We start from the raw sequence: 19,250 nt of genomic DNA on the forward strand, positions 1-19,250 counted from the left end.
TTCTTGGGCTCCAAAATCACTGCAGATGGTGACTGCAGCCATGAAATTAAAAGATGCTTACTCCCTAGAAGAAAAGCTATGACCAACCTAGACAGCATATTAAAAAACAGAGACATTACTTTGCTGACAAAGGTCCATCTAGTCAAAGCTATGGTTTTCCAGTCGTCATATATGGATGTGAGAGTTGGACCGTAAAGAAGGCTAAGCACCAAAGTTTTGATGCTTTTGAACTGTGGTGTTGGAGAAGACTGTTGAGAATCCTTTGGACTGCAAAGAGATCCATCCAGTCCATCCTGAAGGAAATCAACCCTGAGTATTCATTGGAAGGACTGATGATGAAACTGAAACTCCAATATTTTGGCCACCTGATGGGAAGAGTTTAATCCTTAGAAAAGATCCTGATGCCGGCCATGGTGTCGCAAAGAGTCAAACACGACTGAGCAGCTGAACAACAGCAATGTATGTCTGATGCCTGCAGCCACAGGAGATGTCTTGTGATTCTGGTACAGTTTATATATAACTTACATGAAATGGCCAGTGAGAGGGTTATGGAATTTCTAAATCATCAGAGTATTTGGTTGCTTTGGAACAGATTTCTCTATCTCATCACTGTTTGCATTTTGGGCTGATTAAGTGTACTGTCCTGAACCTTATAGATTGTTTAGCAGCATCCCTGGCTTCTACTGATTAAATCCAGTAGTATATATCCCCTTCCTCTCTTGTGACAACCAAAAATATTTTCAGACATTGCAGGATGTCCCTCAGGATATGGAACTGCCCCTTGTAGAGAACCACTAGGCAAGTCTATCACCAGCTACATCAAAATCACCTCGTGGGGGGCACTTCTTAATCATACAGTTTCCAGGATTTCTCTCCAGACTCCCTGATCAGATTATGTGGGGTGAGGTCCTGGACTGGCAATCTACATAGAGGTTGAATAGCCAGGTTTAAGGATTTGTTATGTAAAATGACAAAAAGGAACTTACAATACAGAAAGAAAACAGAAAGAGACTCTCAGGCTTAGAAAATGAATTTATGGGTTGCTGGGGTGGTGCGCGGGGGATGGGATGGTTAGGGAGTTTGGGATCAGATCAGATCAGATCAGTCGCTCAGTCGTGTCCAACTCTTTGTGACCCCATGAATCGCAGCACGCCAGGCCTCCCTGTTCATCACCAACTCCCGGAGTTCACTCAGACTCACGTCCATCGAGTCGGTGATGCCATCCAGCCATCTCATCCTCTGTAGTCCCCTTCTCCTCCTGCCCCCAATCCCTCCCAGCATCAGAGTCTTTTCCAATGAGTCAACTCTTCACATGTGGTGGCCAAAGTACTGGAGTTTCAGCTTCAGCATCATTCCTTCCAAAGAAATCCCAGGGCTGATCTCCTTCAGAATGGACTGGTTGGATCTCCTTGCAGTCCAAGGGACTCTCAAGAGTCTTCTCCAACACCACAGTTCAAAAGCATCGATTCTTTGGCACTCAGCCTTCTTCACAGTCCAACTCTCACATCCATACATGACCACAGGAAAAACCATAGCCTTGACTAGACGGACCTTTGTTGGCAAAGTAATGTCTCTGCTTTTGAATATGCTATCTCAGTTGGTCATAACTTTCCTTCCAAGGAGTAAGTGTCTTTTGGTCATGTACAAATTGCTGTATTTAAAAAGGATAACTAACAAGGACCTGTTGTATAGCACATGGAACTCTCTCTGCTCAATGTTAATGTGGCAGCGTGGATGGGAGGGGAGTTTGCGGGAGAATGAGTACGTGTGTGTGTGGCTGAGTCCCTTCACTGTTCGCCTGAAACCATCACAGCATGGTTAATCGATTATACCCCAGTTTTGTGGTGTATAAATGTAAATTTTATATTATACAATATAAAAAGTTCAAGAAAAAGAATGTTGTGTAAATAGAATTGGCTATTGTTTGGCTTAAATTTAGATGTATGTTGACTACACATAGAGATTACAAATTAAAGAGGGTTTTAGAGGGAAAGCATAACATTTCACAGTTATGACTTGATTGGTAGCTATGATTTCCCCCTTTATTACTATTTTCAAAATTTGAGAATAATCTGATCATACTGAAGTTCATAATTATTTTACTCTAGGTTTTGTGAGAATACCTCAAGTTGGAGTTGGAAGGAAGATTTACCACGACTCATGAATCAGGTGAGTTGGTCGATTAGTTACAAAGGATCATTGAACTCAGAGTTTATTGTTAGAAAACCTGCCACTTACAGCAAACTTTTGATTTGGTAAATGTGGATTGTATGTCTTTCCCCACTGTTTTTTCCTCCTTTGATAGCTGAGAGGCAGAAATGGGGAAGACAGGAGACTCTTGTGCAGTTTTTAGTCATTGATTTCTAATTCAACATTTTCATCATTATAGAGTAAATTTTCCGGCAACTTAGTAATATTTTTGTTACATGATTATTTTCATTCCATCAGCATTTCAGAACATCTCTGTTTCTTAAAATTTGACTGGAGGTTGTACCCTAACCTGCTTCTAAATAAGAATCGTGTTAACCCTGATGTGTTAGTTTATCATTTGGAACACCAAGCTCCTGAAAAATTAAGAGATGGCTGGATGATCTGTTGGATTGACATTTGCCGTTGATTCAGAGTGATTGCATTTGTTTACTGCTGGCTAGAGACCCAGTTCTGTCCTGGGCTTATCCCAACGTTTAGTGGATATTTTTCGAACGCTTTTATTCAGTTGTCAAGGGACATTCTCATTGAACAAAATAACAGTTTAATTTGATAGAAAGAGAGTTTTCTATAGGCTGAAATACTATAATATGCTAAGCTCCTAAATTCAGATAAAACAAGTGATTTGGCATTAGGTAGGTTGCTTTGGTTTTGTTACTTTGTACTTAACCCTGCTCTTAGCCAGATGCTGAAACAATGAGTTTGGAATTTTTTTATCATCTGCTTTGTCATAGCAAATTGCCTAAGGAGCCAGCTCTTCTGGAGTACTGCATTCTATGAAGGACGGTCAAGGTTATCTGAGCATCTCACCTCTGCAAACCTTTGTGCAGAGCTAAGGGCTTCTTTTCAGATGCCCGCTGGGTAATTGGAGCACTGATTTCAAAGTGGCTTGCTATTTCTGACCTTCCTCGAATTTCAGTAAGAGAAAGGGGAAAATGATTATCTCTGAAAATGTTTTTCAAGTACATTAGGACACTTTCCTGTTAGCATTGATTTGACCATTCCCAGAATCAATCTGTAAGAGGTGGGACTCCAAGAAAGATTTTTAAATCTCTGTGATTTTTAACTGTTTGAAGAGCTCGAGTTTTTTTTTTTTTCTTTTTTTTTTTTAAATCAGTAACACAACTGAAAAACTACTTTTGAGAATGTAGCTCTTTGGAACCATCAAAAACTGCTGAATGGTGAAGCAAACAGCCTGTAGGGTTGCTCCGCGTAGGGAGCTGTAGCTCATGTACTTTGCCAAGGACAAAAAAAAATCAGTGCATGTTGTTGAGTGCCCTCTGGTTCTCGCCTCAATCTTGGAAGTTCTTTTTCAAGATTTACTTTTTTTCCCTCCTCAGTACCTGTGTACTTTTGAAATGTGCACCTTCAGTGCACTCCCTGTATGTCTTAAAGTATTATAAACACTCTTAAATAAGGATCAGTTCCTGGCTGGTACACTGGAATATGACAGCTAGTCAAAGTGTTAGGTTTGGGAGTTACCGTGAGGCCAAGCTCGTGTAGGTTTTATGGTGGAGCAGCCACACCCTGCCTTTTGATTTCAGTTGAATTTTTAATGGTGGTAATATCTGATGATGCTGGTACAGGACATCTGTTAGGTGAGGTGGGAGAGTCTTCGCTTATGCATTTGTACATGCTGGAGCTACTCAGACGGCAGAGGGGAAGGAGCCATGATGGAACAGTTCTGCAGACCTACTGGTGGCCTGATGGTGGCTTTCGAAATCCATACTCCTTTCTTAACTTCTATGTAAGGAATATCCAAACCATTCCCTTCCTGCAAGGTAAAAATCCAAAAAGGCAAAAAATACCCAAGAAAACCCAAACTCACAATACCTTGTATTTTATATGTGGTCCTGTATGTATCTTGGAGAAGGAAAATGGCAACCCACTCCAGTATTCTTGCCTGGAGAGAATCCCATGGACAGAGGAGCCTGGCAGGCTGCAGTCTATGGGGTCACAAGAGTCGGACATGACTTGGTGACTAAACCACCACCATGTATATCTTATTACGGGCATCATTTTTATACTTTTTATTTATGTTTTGAGTAGTGTTGTTCTGGAATATAACTGAGAAAACATACTTTTTTCCTTTCCTTAAATTAAAAAAAAATGCTGTGTTTTTTCTAAATACCCAATGAGAAATAGTAATGTTAATCGAAAGTGATCTCTGACTAAATTATATGCTTTACACTAAAAACATTTGAAACATTCGAATAATTTTCTCCAGTATATTTTTCTTTGGATTTTTCCATTCTTGTATGGACAGTTATTTACTCATAGCTAAGTGAGATATTATTTACATTTTTCCCCTTTGTTGCAGTGTGGTTATTGGATGCTAGGCTTCTGCTTTTCATGAGAGAATAACTAAGGAAGTTTTTAAAAACTAATTGTATTTATTTATTTTTAGTTGTGCTGGGTCTTCACTGTTGCATGGGCTTTTCTCTGGCAGTGAGCAGGGGCTACTACTCTCCAGTCGCGCTGCATGGACTTCTCACTGCAGCGGCTTCTTTTGTTGTGGAGCAGAGGCTCTCGGGTGCCTGGGCTTCGGTAGTTGCAGCACGTGGGGCTCAGTGGTTACAGGCTCAATGGATGTGGCACACAGGCCCAGTTGCTCCGTGGCATGTGGGATCCTCCCATATCAGAGATCAGACTTGTGTCTTCTGCATTGGCAGGCGGGTTCTTTACCACTGAGCCACCAGGGAAGCCCCTGAGAAAATTTTATAAAGCTCTCCACTTCTTTTTTTTTTTTTTCTTCAAAATAAAAAAGAAGAACACTGGTCACATTTACTAAGACTAATAGCTTGTGTATATAAAACACAAAAGTAAAGACATCCATTTTGTTGTTTTATGGGAAGTCGCAACCATTTAGTAAGTGTAAAAAGGAAAGAAAAAAAAGTTAGTGTATTCTCCTAGACTTTCCTTGGTGTTCTGTTGAGTGGTAGCAAGAAATCTAATAATCAAAATGCCTTACATTGGTCATCAGGATGATAGACTGTCGATAGCAGATTCACACATGAGTTAAGAAATGGAAGCTGGGAAAACATTTTCTCCCTGGCTGTCTATCTTGTAGATTCCCGTCTCATCCACGGATGCACTCTGTTTTCTCATTATTTCAACAAATTATGTCTACCTTAAAACATGAGAGAACTGCTCTTCATATCCAGTACAGTTTCCTCTTTAAACATAGCCCAGTGACAGACAGTAGATTAACTAAAAACACGAGTTTGAATATATTATTGCAAAGAAGAGCTCAAATATTTACCTGAGTAGATTTGTTAGATTCTGAGGCTCATCCTGAATTGGAGTTTCACAGTGGGATTGAGGGTACAAAAGGGAATCAATATTTTCAAATATATACCAGCTTAAATTTTATATTTAAAATCTTTTATTATCTTTTTCTGAATTTTTACTTTATATTGGAGTATGTGCATGCATGCTTATCACTTCAGTCATGTCCAAGTCTTTGTGACCTCATGGTCACCTGGCCCACCAGGCTCATCTGTCCATAGGATTCTCCAGGCAAGGATACTGGAATGGGTTTCCATGCCCTCAATCCCAAACTCCTAATTGATCCATCCCCCATACCTCTCCCTTTTAGTAACCATAGGTTTGTTTTTTAAGTCCGTGAGTCTGCTTCTGTTTTGTAAACAAGTCATTTGCATCATTTTTTTAGATTTTTTTTTTCAGAGAAATACTAGCTGAAATTTTATTAACTAAAAGTGAATGTTGCTCAGTCATGTCCGACTCTTTGTGACCCCATGAACTGTACAGCCTATGGAATTCTCCAGGCCAGAATACTGGAGCGGGTAGCCTTTCCCTTCTCCAGGGGATCTTCCCAGCTCATGGATCGAACCCAGGTCTCCCGCATTGCAGGCAGATTCTTTACCAGCTGAGCCACCACGGAAGCCCATTAACTAAAAGCTAAGTATAATGTAATATGAAGGTAATAAAAATTTAGAGTAGCATAAGAATGAGTGCAGAGTTTTCCTTTTATCTTTGCTGCTAAATCGCTTCAGTCGTGTCCGACTCTGTGCGACCCCATAGACGGTAGCCCACCAGGCTCCCCCATCCCTGGGATTCTCCAGGCAAGAACACTGGAGTGGGTTGCCATTTCCTTCTCCAGTGCATGAAAGTGAAAAGTGAAAGTGAAGTCTCTCAATCGTGTCCAACTCTTCATGACCCCATGGACTGCAGCCTACCAGGCTCCTCCATCCATGGGATTTTCCAGGCAAGAGTACTGGAGTGGGATGTCATTGCCAGAATTCTCTGCCTTTTATCTTTGGCCATGACTAATTTGACTTGAATTTTGTATGCCCAGGAATCACTTCAACATTATTTGATTATGCTAATTTGTTATTTAAAGGCTTCTTCTTTGTTCTTTAACAGCCTGTAGAACTGTAGAGTGACCCCTTCACATTTGCTAATCCTAGCATCACCTTTTTCTTTTCAGTCTGAAAAAGTTTTCGCTGAATTCTTAACCTTTATCTTTAGAACCTGAGAATACAGTTTCCACATCTAATAGAGCATTGCCTCTTCTGAATTCATTCTAGGGATGAATAGAACACATGAGAACAGGAATTAAATTATCTTTGGAGCTGTGACTTATTTATTAGTACCTGCTCATATTCTGGAGGCCCTGGATTTGTATGGATTCGATTCTTTACGATTATACCATGTTACCCACTTTGTTGACTGTCTAATAAATTAAAATTTGCTCATAAAGTAGATTTGAGCTTCTTACATAAGGAATCAGAGAATAGAGAAGCAAGAACACGAACTGTGTGTGAGCGTGAGTGGAGGTTAGGGTAGGAAGTATGCAGAGCTCTGCTCTGCTCCTGCCTCCCCTTCCAGCCTTGAAAACTAGGGGTGAAAGCATTCTTGAACACCTGGCTTCTGGAAGTGGATCACAGGATGGAATGGGAGGTGAAGCTTGGGGAGAGCTTGCACCTGCCATTTCTTCATGATGCCCTGATGCTTCTCAAAGGGCTTTGGAAACTCTTAGGTGGTGGAGTCTTAATTTAAAACCTGGGCTTTGTTTTAATGTTGTCAGGGAAGCCTGGTGTGCTGCCGTCCATGGGGTCGCAAAGAGTCGGACACAACTGAGTGACTGAACTGAAGAATCTTTTAGATATAAAAGGAAGTTGTAAATGTCTTACCAGTGTTTGCGTGGCTTTTGTCAAAATCCCATAACAGCCAAATTCAGATCATATCGCAGGTGAAGTCTTACGTGTAGCAATATCCAGTAATGCTGTGCTTTGGTACTCCCTCTCCTGGGAGGAGGACTTTATTATGTCTTTTTGAAAAGGGCTTTTAAGCATTGAAGGCTTGAAGAACCACCATGTTCTGTGCAGTTCACATCTGCATAGAACATGCAAGTTTCTAGTGAGTCTGTGAGAGGTTTGGGTGTACAGTCCTTCCAAATAACATCAGCCTTTTCAGAGTAGGGGATGTATGTCAAACTGTTGTTTGTCTCTGCACATGGCTAGCTCTGTGTTCTTCCCGTAATGGTTTCCTTAATGAAAATGGACTGATCAGTGCTCTGGAGGAGTCTTCAGTAGGTAAATAATGGATGGTTGCTCAAAAACTAATAGACTTTGATTTTTTTTTTTTTTCATGGAGTCATTAAAAAAAAAAATCTAACTCAATTCAGTGACTAACTGCTTTCTGCTACCGACTGATGTTTTTCTCCCCAGTCAGTTGGAAAATAAATGGTTTGAGAAATGGACCAGGTAACATTTGATGGGTATAGGGACCTCTGGGCGTGTTCTGACCTTAAAGCGTTCGTGGTTACAAGCAGTAGGATATTTATTCTACTGCTGTTGCCACTTGTTTTCTCTCTGAATTTATTAGTGGAAAAGTTAATTAAGTGTGCACCTATTTAATGCCTAATATATAGAGAGAGCTTTTTGCTTAGTGGTGACCAGGAAAAAAATACGAAAAAAAAAAAAAAGAAATGCTTCTTGTTTTTCTGGAGGGGGAGATAAGATACAATTAAAAATTGTCATACTAAATAATCAAATGTAATTAGGCCTTTAGTGGAAGTATACGTAAAATGCATTTAGGTGTCAGCAGAGGGAGAATTAAAATCCACAAAGGTGGCATTATTAGAACTGGGCATTGAGAGACCTATCCATCTTTCCATCCATCCATCCATCCATCCATCCACCATCTGTCAATATATCTCCCAAAAAAGTAATATTTGTTTCTTCAAATAATGAAAGTAATTCATATTTACTGTGTAAAATCTGGATGTTCGTAAAAGGCCCAGATGTCAAAGTAAAAACACCCAGTTCCCACCAGCTCACCCAGCTGCTTCCACCAGAGACAGCTATGCTGCTGCTGCAGCTAAGTCGCTTCAGTCGTGTCCGACTCTGTGAGACCCCATAGACGGCAGCCCACCAGGCTCCCCCGTCCCTGGGATTCTCCAGGCAAGAACACTGGAGTGGGTTGCCATTTCCTTCTCCAATGCATGAAAGTGAAAAGGGAAAGTGAAGTCACTCAGTCGTGTCCGACTCTTCGTGACCCCATGGACTGCAGCCCACCAGGCTCCCCTGTCCATGGGATTTTCCAGGCAAGAGTACTGGAGTGGGGTGCCATTGCCTTCTCTGAGAGACAGCTATACCTGCAAGCATTTTCACTTTTTATTTGTGAGCTTTTTCAAACATTCACAAAAATAGGACAGCACAGCAAGCCCCCATGTACCCATCAGTCTAGCTTCAACAAGTACAGGCATCTTACCTTTCTCGTTCATTTATCTTCTTCCTGTTTTATGGTTTAAAAACTTTTTGTTTGTGTGTGTGAAAGCACAGACCGAATATTATACCATTCAACCTATAACTATATCACTAAGTATTTTTTTAACAGAAAATGACTTTAAAGTGAGTCACAATATCATTTCCCTTAATGAAATGAGTGATTATGGTTTAATATTATTTGCGTCTAGTTTGTCCTGGAGTCCATGTTCACCTTCTCCTTTGTCTCAAAATTGTCATTTTACAGTTTGTTGGAATCAGGATCCAAACCTGATGAACGCATTGCATCTGTCACTTTAAAGACTTTCTTAATCTGTAACGTTTTCCCTTCTCTCCTTCTTGTTCGTGTGATTTATTGTAGAGGAAACTGGGTCATTTGCTTTTTAGGATTGCTAGCATTTTAAGAATTTTCTTTCATTTTTGTCCTACGTGACTGTACGTTTTAAAAGCAAAGTTGGGATCATGTTTTGCATGCTGTTTTTAACAATAATATAAGGATAACATTTTGTTATTTTTTATTCCATGATTTTTTCTTTTCTGTTAACTCTTATGGCATTAAAATAACTAAAAATCAGAACGATGCATTTGATTGTATTTAAAGTAAATCTTACTTTGATTATATGTAGTTTTACAACAAATTGGTTATTTCTCTTTTTCCTTCCCCACGCCCCCCTTTCTCCCTGCCTCCATCTTTCCTCACTTTAGCAGCAGTTACAGATAGATATAACGTTGGTGAGGTGGTTCCCTAAATTTAGAGCCATGTTATTTTCCCTGAGGGATAGAAATGCATGGTTGTATACATGAGATGGTTCGCTGACAGGGTCGCAAATAAAGGAAGTAAATGGTGCGCATGCAAGGCCCTGATTTCTGGAGAGTCCCTACCAGAGGGGACCCTCTTCCTTGTTGTCAGTGTAAGCTGATCTTTATTAAAAGTTAGGTTTGCATTCTCACATGAGTGTTGGTCACTGGTGGGAAAGGACTCTTAGTGGTTAAAAGGGAGCATGACTGTTTCCATTTAGTGATGTTAACATAATTTTGTCATTGCTATATTAGGTCCTTTTTTGGTTACTGTCAAAAGTTTTTAGGCTGGAAAAAGAATATGTTGACAGGCTCCACCAGTAATAATGTGTTACACCACCTGAAGCTTCTTGTGGCCATTAAGTTGACAGAGTCTTCTGTTCTTCATCAGATACAACCCCAGCTTCATTTATGGATGTTTTGGTTGCTCCTGGTAGTTTGTCTTCTTTTATACTTGATTAGATTTTAATTTAGCAGTGTTTGCAGAGATATCTGCAGCACAGAGATATTGTGCCTTATTCTGTAATCCTGCTATTTGATAACCCAGTAACATCCTTGCAAGGTGTTTTTTAAAGTTAACTTTTTAATAAAAGTAATAAATGAGTTTATAAGATTTACTCCCTGTCTCCTCTTGCTGGCTCCCCAGAGGCAAACACTTTGTTGATTTGGTATTTATAATATAAATATATTTTGTGTTTTAAAACTTCACATTAACATGTTTCAGGGATCTGTCCATGCTGGTTGAAGTAAATCTAGTTCATTGTTTTAAACTGCTGCTTAGGTTATATGGACTAGTCATGGGAAAATATCATAGTTTTTCTGCCATTTTCCTATTGCTGATCTTCTATATTGTTTCCAGTAGTTTCTGAATACAAATAAGGTTGCAAAGAATATCCTTGTCCTTGGCACTGCGTACGTGGGCGTATGTTTCTCTAGGCAGTTGTCAGGTCATGGGGTGTTGTAATAGATACTCCCAAATTGTTTTACTACCAGAGTGGCTCCCATCAGTAGAGAGGGTTTAATATAAATATGTGTTCTTTAATTTCACATATTTATCTAGAGAAATGGGATGGGGCAGGGGCTAAATTTGAAGAGCTGACTTACTTACAAATAAGTAGACCTCATTAACTTCTAAATTTGGTTATGAAGTTTTAAGGCTAGTTTTATTTATTGGACTCTCTTGCTGCCAGATGTGAATTTATACATACGGAATTCTGCAGTTAAATAATGACAGGTAAATTGTCATAATGGCTGTTGAGCTTTTGTATAGAAATAACAGCTCGTTTTAGAATCTGCATCGAGGGCTATCTTCAGCGCTTCTGAGGATGGATGGCTCCTTCAGTGTACTGCTCACCCCTGTTCTGACCGCTAAGGAACGTGTTGAATGTTCAGGGCAGCACCTACCTCGTTATGGACCCTGCAGGAATGCATAATTAAACGAGAGCCACTGCCGCCACAGGAAGACATACCATTCTTTGTCCTGTGGTTTCCCTTGAAGGACTTCTTAAGGACACTCTTCAAAGTAAAGAACGTTCTATGCCCTTTCCTTTCCTTTGTCTGGCATGACAGGGAAGATAGATACAGTTCCTTTATTCCTTTGCTCTCTTAAGAATATAGTCATTATTTTATTAGGTGGTTATGTTCAGGAACTCGGATTTTTTAAGTCAGTTTTAATATTGTTGTTTAGTCACTAAGTCATGTCTGACTCTTTGCGACCCCATGGGCTACCTATATAGCCTGCCAGGCTCCTCTGCCCATGGGATTTCCCAGGCAAGAATACTGGAGCAGGTTTTCATTTCCTTCCTGCTCCAGGGGATCTTCCTGATTCAGGGATTGAACCCATAGCTTCTGCACTGGCAGGCAGATTCTTTACCACTGAGCCACCTGGGAAGCCCGTCTTAGTATCATGCCCCCTCTTTCTCCACAGTAGTTATCATGCATATTCTTTTTAATGTCTAAAAAAGCCGTGTAACCAGAGGTCCCATCGGGATGCTGAGCCTCTCTCTCTTCATCAATCAAATGGGCTCCTAAGACACACGCCTTGAAGGGTTATAGGGTGTTCGGCGCCAGCGCAGTGCCTCCGAGGAAGTGAGCTGTCCAAATCACATGGTCTGCCCTTCCCCTGAAACATATGAGGAAACCAAGCCTCAGAGTGTGAAGTGACATACATTCTCCCCTTCAGTTTGACTTAATGACTAAGATAATCTCTGCCGCACATCACGTCACACTGTGTCTCTGCTTCTTGAGAAAGTACAGTGGTAGCTCCTACGCACATCTTTCTTCTTGCCTGGCATTTCCTTTTCTTCTCTCCACCTGTCAGTCATCTTTCCTTCTGAGGGAGGCTGTTCTGGCTCACCTGACAGATGGATATTATCTCATGTCCTCATCCCCTGAGATGTGTCTTTCACTGTGGACGTTTGAGCTCATTTGAAGGCTTCTTGGAAAACTCGTCTCTCTCCCCATATTATTTAGAAAGCACCTGTACTGTAAATGCTGGTTATTTAGGGGGAAATAACTGCTTTAGAAGACAGTTATATTTGTTAGCAGCACAATGTTATTTCTGTGTTTTGAAAGGGAAAATTTCAATGGAAAGAGATAAGCTCTCAACGTGCATTAAACCATGCTTTTATCATGTTGCTGCTGCTCACAGACCTCTGTTCTGCCTTTTACACTATCATCTTTCAGCCCAGTCAGTTTGAACTAAGGATTATGTTAAATAAACAAGAACAAAACTCTCCTCTGATCAATCATGTATCATTGCCTATGGATAAGTTTGCCTGTGACTCTCCCCCAGTGTTTCCATCATTTTTTCTGTGCTGTAAAAAGTGGTCAACAAAATAAAAGTAAAATGAAAAGATCAAGTAGAAATGTGCACCTGTAAGGATAGCTTGCAGATGTTGTATGTGGACTAACCAGTACATGAAAGTGCACGTGGAAGCCAAGTTAGAAACTTTTTTAGTCTTGAATATGAATGAAAGCACAATTCAGTGAATGTTTCATTGTACAGCATACATATTTTAATTTCATTTCAACAAGTTGAATAAATCCTTTTCTCCTTGACTTGAGAACTGCTCGTATGTGATGCTGGCTCATATGTAGGCCACTCTGGAAATAGGGAGAAAGTAATGTGGGTAAGCTTCTCCCAGTGCACAGACCAAATGGGTCTGTTGATGTGTGAGTTTGTGTGAAAAGACTGCAGTGCCTTAGTTTATATTTGAGGTGTGAAGGAAAAGAGGTCTGATAGAATTTGACATCCAGCAGGAGCCTTAACTGTCCTCTGTGCATTTCTGTACCTTACAAAACAGGTATTCACAGAGATCAGTGTCTGCCCCACGTCTTATTGCTTTGTGGTGTGGTGTGTAGACTTAAGGCTCTGAGTTGGTGGAAATGGAACAGCACTGTTGATGCTTTGGGGACAAATTCATTAGCATTTCTTCACCCATTCAAGGACCTCAGAATATTTCCTAAGTCATTTGTCTTTTGTGTTTTGAATGTTTGGAAAAGTAGATGTTGATGGGGTTGGAGGCTAGGATGTTTTTCTTTGGACACTCTGTTTTAAAAAAATTTTATTGAAGTATAGTTGATTTACAGTGTTATATTAATTTCTTCTGTACAGAAAAGTGATTCAGTTTTTTATGTGTGTGTGTTCATATATATATATGTATATATATATTGTATGTGTGTATATATATATATATATATATATATATATATATATTCTTTTCCATTATGGTTGTGACAGAATATTGACTATAGTTCCCTGTGCTACACAGCAGGACCTTGTTGTTTACCCATCCATTGTGTATAGTAGTTTACTTCTGCTAACCCCAAACTTCCATTCCTCTCCCCTCCCTCTTGGCAACCACAAGTTTGTTCTCTATATATGAATCTATTTTTGTTTTGTAGATATGTTGATTTCTCTTGTATTTTTGATTCCACATATAAGTGATACCATATGGTATTTTGCTTTCTCTTTCTGACTTCATTTAGTATGATAATCTCTAGGTCCATTTGTGTTGCTGCAAATGGCATTATTTCATTGTTTTTGATGGCTGAGTAATATTCCAATGTGTGTGTATATGTACATACATTTTTCTCTGGATATATGCCCAGCAGTGGGATTACTTGATCATATAGCAGCCCAATTTTTAGTTTTTTGAGGAACCTCCATACAGTTTTCCATAGTACCTGCACCAATTTACATTCCCACCAACAGTGTAAATAAGTGATATTTTTCTCTGAAAAGCATTTCATGGCCATTGTGGAAAACATTTTTGAGAATCCAAGGGTGTTTCACCTTTTCAAGTCTTGACATTAATTATGCCTAACTTTTACCGTAAGGGCTTCATTTTGTCTTTATAGTCCCTGCAGCTCCAGCACAGAGCAAAATGTTTAGGAAGTGAGGTTGGAGGTCATTTATCTAACATGCCTCCATGTTCCTGCCCAGATTGCCAGTGAGAAGCACTTCACCCATCTCTGCTCCTTGCTTCCCTTTTCCATATCGTTATGAACTAAGGATCAGAGGAAACTCCTAGAACTGTTTGGATATTTGAAATACAAAATTCCATACTAATGAAAAGTTGAGCATAATCATTTCAGTCTCATTGGTTGAACTCTTGCTGCTGCTGCTAAGTCACTTCAGTCGTGTCCGACTCTGTGTGACCCCAATAGACGGTAGCCCACCAGGCTCCCCATCCCTGGGATTCTCCAGGCAAGAACACTGGAGTGGGTTGCCATTTCCTTCTCCAATGCATGAAAGTGAAAAGTGAAAGTGAAGTCGCTCAGTCGTGTCCGACTCTTTGTGACCCCATGGACTGCAGCATTCCAGGCTCCTCAGTCCATGGGATTTTCCAGGCAAGAGTGCTGGAGTGGGGTGCCATTGCCTTCTCCGGTTGAACTCTTACCATGTGGCAAATACTCTCCAGATTCCTTGAGGACAGAGCTGAGCTGGCTTGGCCTCCACCTTTAAGGACCTAAGACCTAGCAGGTGAGGCAGGTATGTATTTAGGTACAGTAATGGAAGTATTAGAAGTGTTGAAGCAATACATGTACCCTTGGTGTTTCTCATTAGCAGTATGTCGAAGGATATGAATGCCATGAATGATGAAAGTACAATCACAAAGTAATTAGGTTTTTTACAATTAAATCTTATGTTTCAAATAATTATTACATGCCCATAGAGTAAAACCCAAAAGGTTACACAGTGAAGCTAAAGTGTGTAGATTTTATTTGGATTTCATCAGTTTTTCTGCTGATGTCCTTTTTCTCTTCCAGGATCCAATCCAGAAATGTCATATTGCATTTAGTATGTATGCTTTTTAAAGTTTGAAGTGAAGTTGCTCAGTTGTGTCTGACTCTTTGTGACCTCGGACTGTAGCCTACCAGGCTCCTCTGTCCATGGAGTTTTCCAGGCAAGAGTTCTGGAGTGGTTTTCCATTTCCTTCTCCAGGGGATCGTCCCATCCCAGGGATCGAACCCAGGTCTCCCCCATTGTAGGTGGATGCTTTACCATCTGAGCCACCAGGGAAGATACTGTACTGTGCTTTCATTCTGTTTCATTCCAGTTTATGATTGTAGTTTATTATCCAGTCTCTTATTAATGGACTTGAAGTTTCTCTGACCTTTTAACATTGTTAACAGTGCTGCTGTGGCTGTCCTTGAACCTTTAAGTGTATAGGTTTATGTAGAGGAGTTTCTGGGTTAAAGAATGTTGTTGTTCAGTTGCTAAACCATGTCCAGCTCTTTGCGACTCCATGAACTGCATTTGCAGCATTCCAGGTTTCCCTCCGTTACTGTCTCCTGAAGTTTGCTCAAACTCATATCTATCCATTGAGTTGGTGATGCCATTCAACCATCACATCCTGTGTTGTCCCCTTCTCTTCTTGCCCTCAGTCTTTCCCAGCATCAGGGTCTTTTCCAATGAGTCAGTTCTTCTCCTCAGGTGGCCAAAGTATTGGAGCTTCAGCTTCAGCCTCAGTTCTTCTAGTGAATATTCAGGGTTGATTTCCTTTAGGATTGACTGGTTTAATCTCCTTGCTGTCCAAGGGACTCTCAAGTCTTCTCCAACACCACAGTTCAAAAGCATCAATTCTTCGGCACTCAGATTTCTTCACGGTCCAACTCTTACATCCATACATGACCACTGGAAAAACCATAGCCTTGACTAGACGGACCTTTGTTGGAAAAGTAATGTCTCTGCTTTTTAATATGCTGTCTAGGTTGGTCATAACTTTTCTTCCAAGGAGCAAGCGTCTTTTAATTTCATGGCTACAGTCACCATCTGCAGTGATTTGGGAGCCCCCCAAAAATAAAGTCACTGCAGATGGTGACTGCAGCCATGAAATTAAAAGACGCTTACTCCTTGGAAGGAAAGTTATGACCAACCTAGATAGCATATTGAAAAGCAGAGACATTATTTTGCCAACAAAGGTCCATCTAGTCAAGGCTATGGTTTCTCCAGTGGTCATGTATGGATGCGAGAGTGGGACCGTGAAGAAAGCTGAGTGCCGAAAAATTGATGCTTTTGAACTGTGGTGTTGGAGAAGACTCTTGAGAGTCCCTTGGACTGCAAAGAGATCCAACCAGTCCATTCTGAAGGAGATCAGCCCTAGGTGTTCTTTGGAAGGAATGATGCTAAAGCTGAAACTCCAGTACTTTGGCCACCTCATGTGAAGAGTTGACTCATTGGAAAAGACTCTGATGCTGGGAGGTATTGGGGGCAGGAGGAAAAGGGGATGACAAAGGATGAGATGGCTGGATGGGATCACCGACTCCACGGACGTGAGTTCGAGTGAACTCCGGGAGTTGGTGATGGACAGGGAGGCCTGGCGTGCTACAATTCATGGGGTCACAAAGAGTCAGACACAACTGAGCGACTGAAGTGAACTGAACCGAAAAAATAAAGTCAGCTACTGTTTCCAGTGTTTCCCCATCTATTTGCCATGAAGTGATGGGACCAGATGCCATGATCGTAGTTTTCTGAATGTTGCATTTTAAGCCAACTTTTTCACTCTTCTCTTTCACTTTCATCAAGATACTCTTTAGTTCTTCTTCACTTTCTGCCATAGGGGTGGTGTCATCTGCGTATCTGAGGTTATTGATATTTCTCCTGGCAATTTTGATTCCAGCTTGTGCTTCATCCTGCCCAGTGTTTCTTATGATGTACTCTGCATATAAGTTAAATAAGCAGGGTGACAATATACAGCCGTGATGTAATCCTTTCCCAATTTGGAACCAGTCTGTTGTTCCATGTCCAGTTCTAACTGTTGCTTCCTGACCTGGATACAGATTTCTCAGGAGGCAGGTCAGGTGGTCTGGATTCCCATCTCATTAAGAATATTTCTCAGTTTGTTGTGATCCACCCAGTCAAAGGCTTTAGTGTAGTAAATGAAGCAGAGTAGATGTTTTTTGGAGATTGAAGAATATGAATCCTTATACTGGTGTAGCCACTGTGGAAGACAGTATGGAGTTTCCTCAAAAAACTGAAAATACAACTACTCCATGATCCAGCAGTCCCACTTACTGGTATCTATCGGAAGAAAGCAAAAACACTAATTTGAAAAGATATATATGCACCCCTGTGTTCATCGCATTGTTATTTACAGTAGGCAAGATATGGAAACAACCTAAGTGTTCATCAATAGATGAATGGATAAAGAAGATATGGTACAGATATACAATGGACTGTTAGTTACTCAACCATGGAAAGATGAAACTTTGCCATTTGCCATAACGTGGATGGGTCTTAAGGGCATTATGCTAAGTGAAATAATTCAAAGACAAATACCTCATGCTTTCACTTATATGTGAAATCTAAAACACAAAACAAAACAAAACAAAATCCAGACTCATAGAGAGCAGATTGGTAGTTGTCAGAGGGGAGGGGATTTGGGTTGGGCAAATTGGGTAAAGGAGGTCAAGAGATACAAGCTTCTGTGTATAAAATAAGTCATGGGAATGTAATGTACAGCATAGGAATATGGTCAGTAAGACTGTATTAACTTAGTATGGTGACAGGTGGTAACTAAACCTTTTGTGGGGATTATCTCATAATAAATACAAATGTCGAATGACTATGTTTTACACGTGTGATGAATATAATATTGTATGTCAACTATAATTCAGTTTAAAAAAAAAGCAAATGCCATTCAGCTAAAAAGGGACCCTGCCAAGAATAGAAAGAAAAAAAAAAGCATTACCATCTGTCACACATTTATGTCTTTTTGGTATAAAATTATTTCCCCCACTAAAAACCACCTCAACACTTAAGAATGTGTATCTTCACATCTTTGATAAGTATTCCTAAACTATCTTCCATAGACATATAAATTTACATTCCCATCGGCAGTGTATGCCTGCCTTCCTCTTTCCTCTTTCTGGGAGTGTGTGAATAAACCTTCTGATCCTTGTCAGTTTCATAGTTGAACAAGGGGATCTCATTGTGGTTTTCCTGTGCGTTTTTCTCGTTATACATGAGGTTACACATACTGTTGGGTATTTAAGAGTGGTTTTCCTTTCTGTGAATTGACTCTTGTGATCTTTTGCCCATTTATCTAATGAGATAAACTCTTTATGTAAAAAAAGAAATTAGCTCTTTGTGATAGGACCTGCTGATTTTTTCCCCCGGGTTTATATTTTGTCATTTATTGTAGCTTTTGCCGTGTGGCAAACTTATTACTTTTGGATAATCAAAATTTATTTATCTTTTATTTTATGGGTTTTGGATTTCATGTCCTACTTAGAAGGGTTTTATACTCTCAAAGAGGATAAATAATATCTCCTGGTTTCTTTTAATACATTGTAATTTTCTGAATGTTTACATTTTTTGATCAATTTGGGGGGAGTTGTTATGAGTTGATATCCCATTCTCTTGTCTGTACCATTTATTCAGTAATTTATCCTTTTTGCCTTGATTTTGAATGTCACGTTTTATCCTATATCAAACTCTGTGAAGTATTTTTAGAATTTTTATTTTATCCTTGGTTTTATGGTCTATTCATAAACCAGCTTCACACTTTCGTTACATATTTATAACATATTTTACTATCTGGCAAGGATTAAAGCTGGTTTCCTTTATTACTCTGTTTTTCTTAATTACTCTCATTATTCTTGCTCATTTATTTTCCCATATGAACCTTAAGACTCAGATTCTGAACTTTCATTTGTGATAAATTTACACATTTATTTAGATTTTTCTAAAGCATGGATCCCCTAGGAATTTTTTGGTATAGCGCAAGTATTTCTTGTCTTCTTCATTTTTTCAGTTGAAGTAAAATTGACATATGACGTATTACTTTCAAGTGTACAACATAATGATTTGACATTTACATACATTGCAAAATTATCACCACGATATGTATAGTTAATGCCTGTTACCATACATAGTTACATTTTTTTTTCTCTTGTGATGAGGACTTTGAGGATCTGCTCTCTTAGCAACTTTCAGGTTTGCAATATAGTGTTATTAACTGTAGTTGCCATGTTGTATGTTAC

General features: G+C 39.8%; 1 protein-coding gene across 47 annotated transcripts in view; it reads left to right on the forward strand.

The window, feature by feature from the left end:
* SIPA1L1 (signal induced proliferation associated 1 like 1) overlaps positions 1 to 19,250 on the forward strand; it is a 512,605-nt gene that overhangs the window by 214,664 nt on the left and 278,691 nt on the right. For 46 of the 47 annotated variants that reach the window (XM_055538504.1, XM_055538534.1, XM_055538533.1 and 43 more), the window contains one exon: positions 2,109 to 2,169. The exons of the other annotated variant lie outside the window; for it this stretch is intronic. The gene's annotated coding sequence lies outside the window, so the exon portion shown is untranslated. The remainder of the gene's footprint in view (positions 1 to 2,108; positions 2,170 to 19,250) is intronic. 47 annotated transcript variants of the gene reach the window in all.

Source organism: Bubalus kerabau, chromosome 10 (assembly GCF_029407905.1).
Source record: "Bubalus kerabau isolate K-KA32 ecotype Philippines breed swamp buffalo chromosome 10, PCC_UOA_SB_1v2, whole genome shotgun sequence".
NCBI lineage: Eukaryota > Metazoa > Chordata > Mammalia > Artiodactyla > Bovidae > Bubalus > Bubalus kerabau.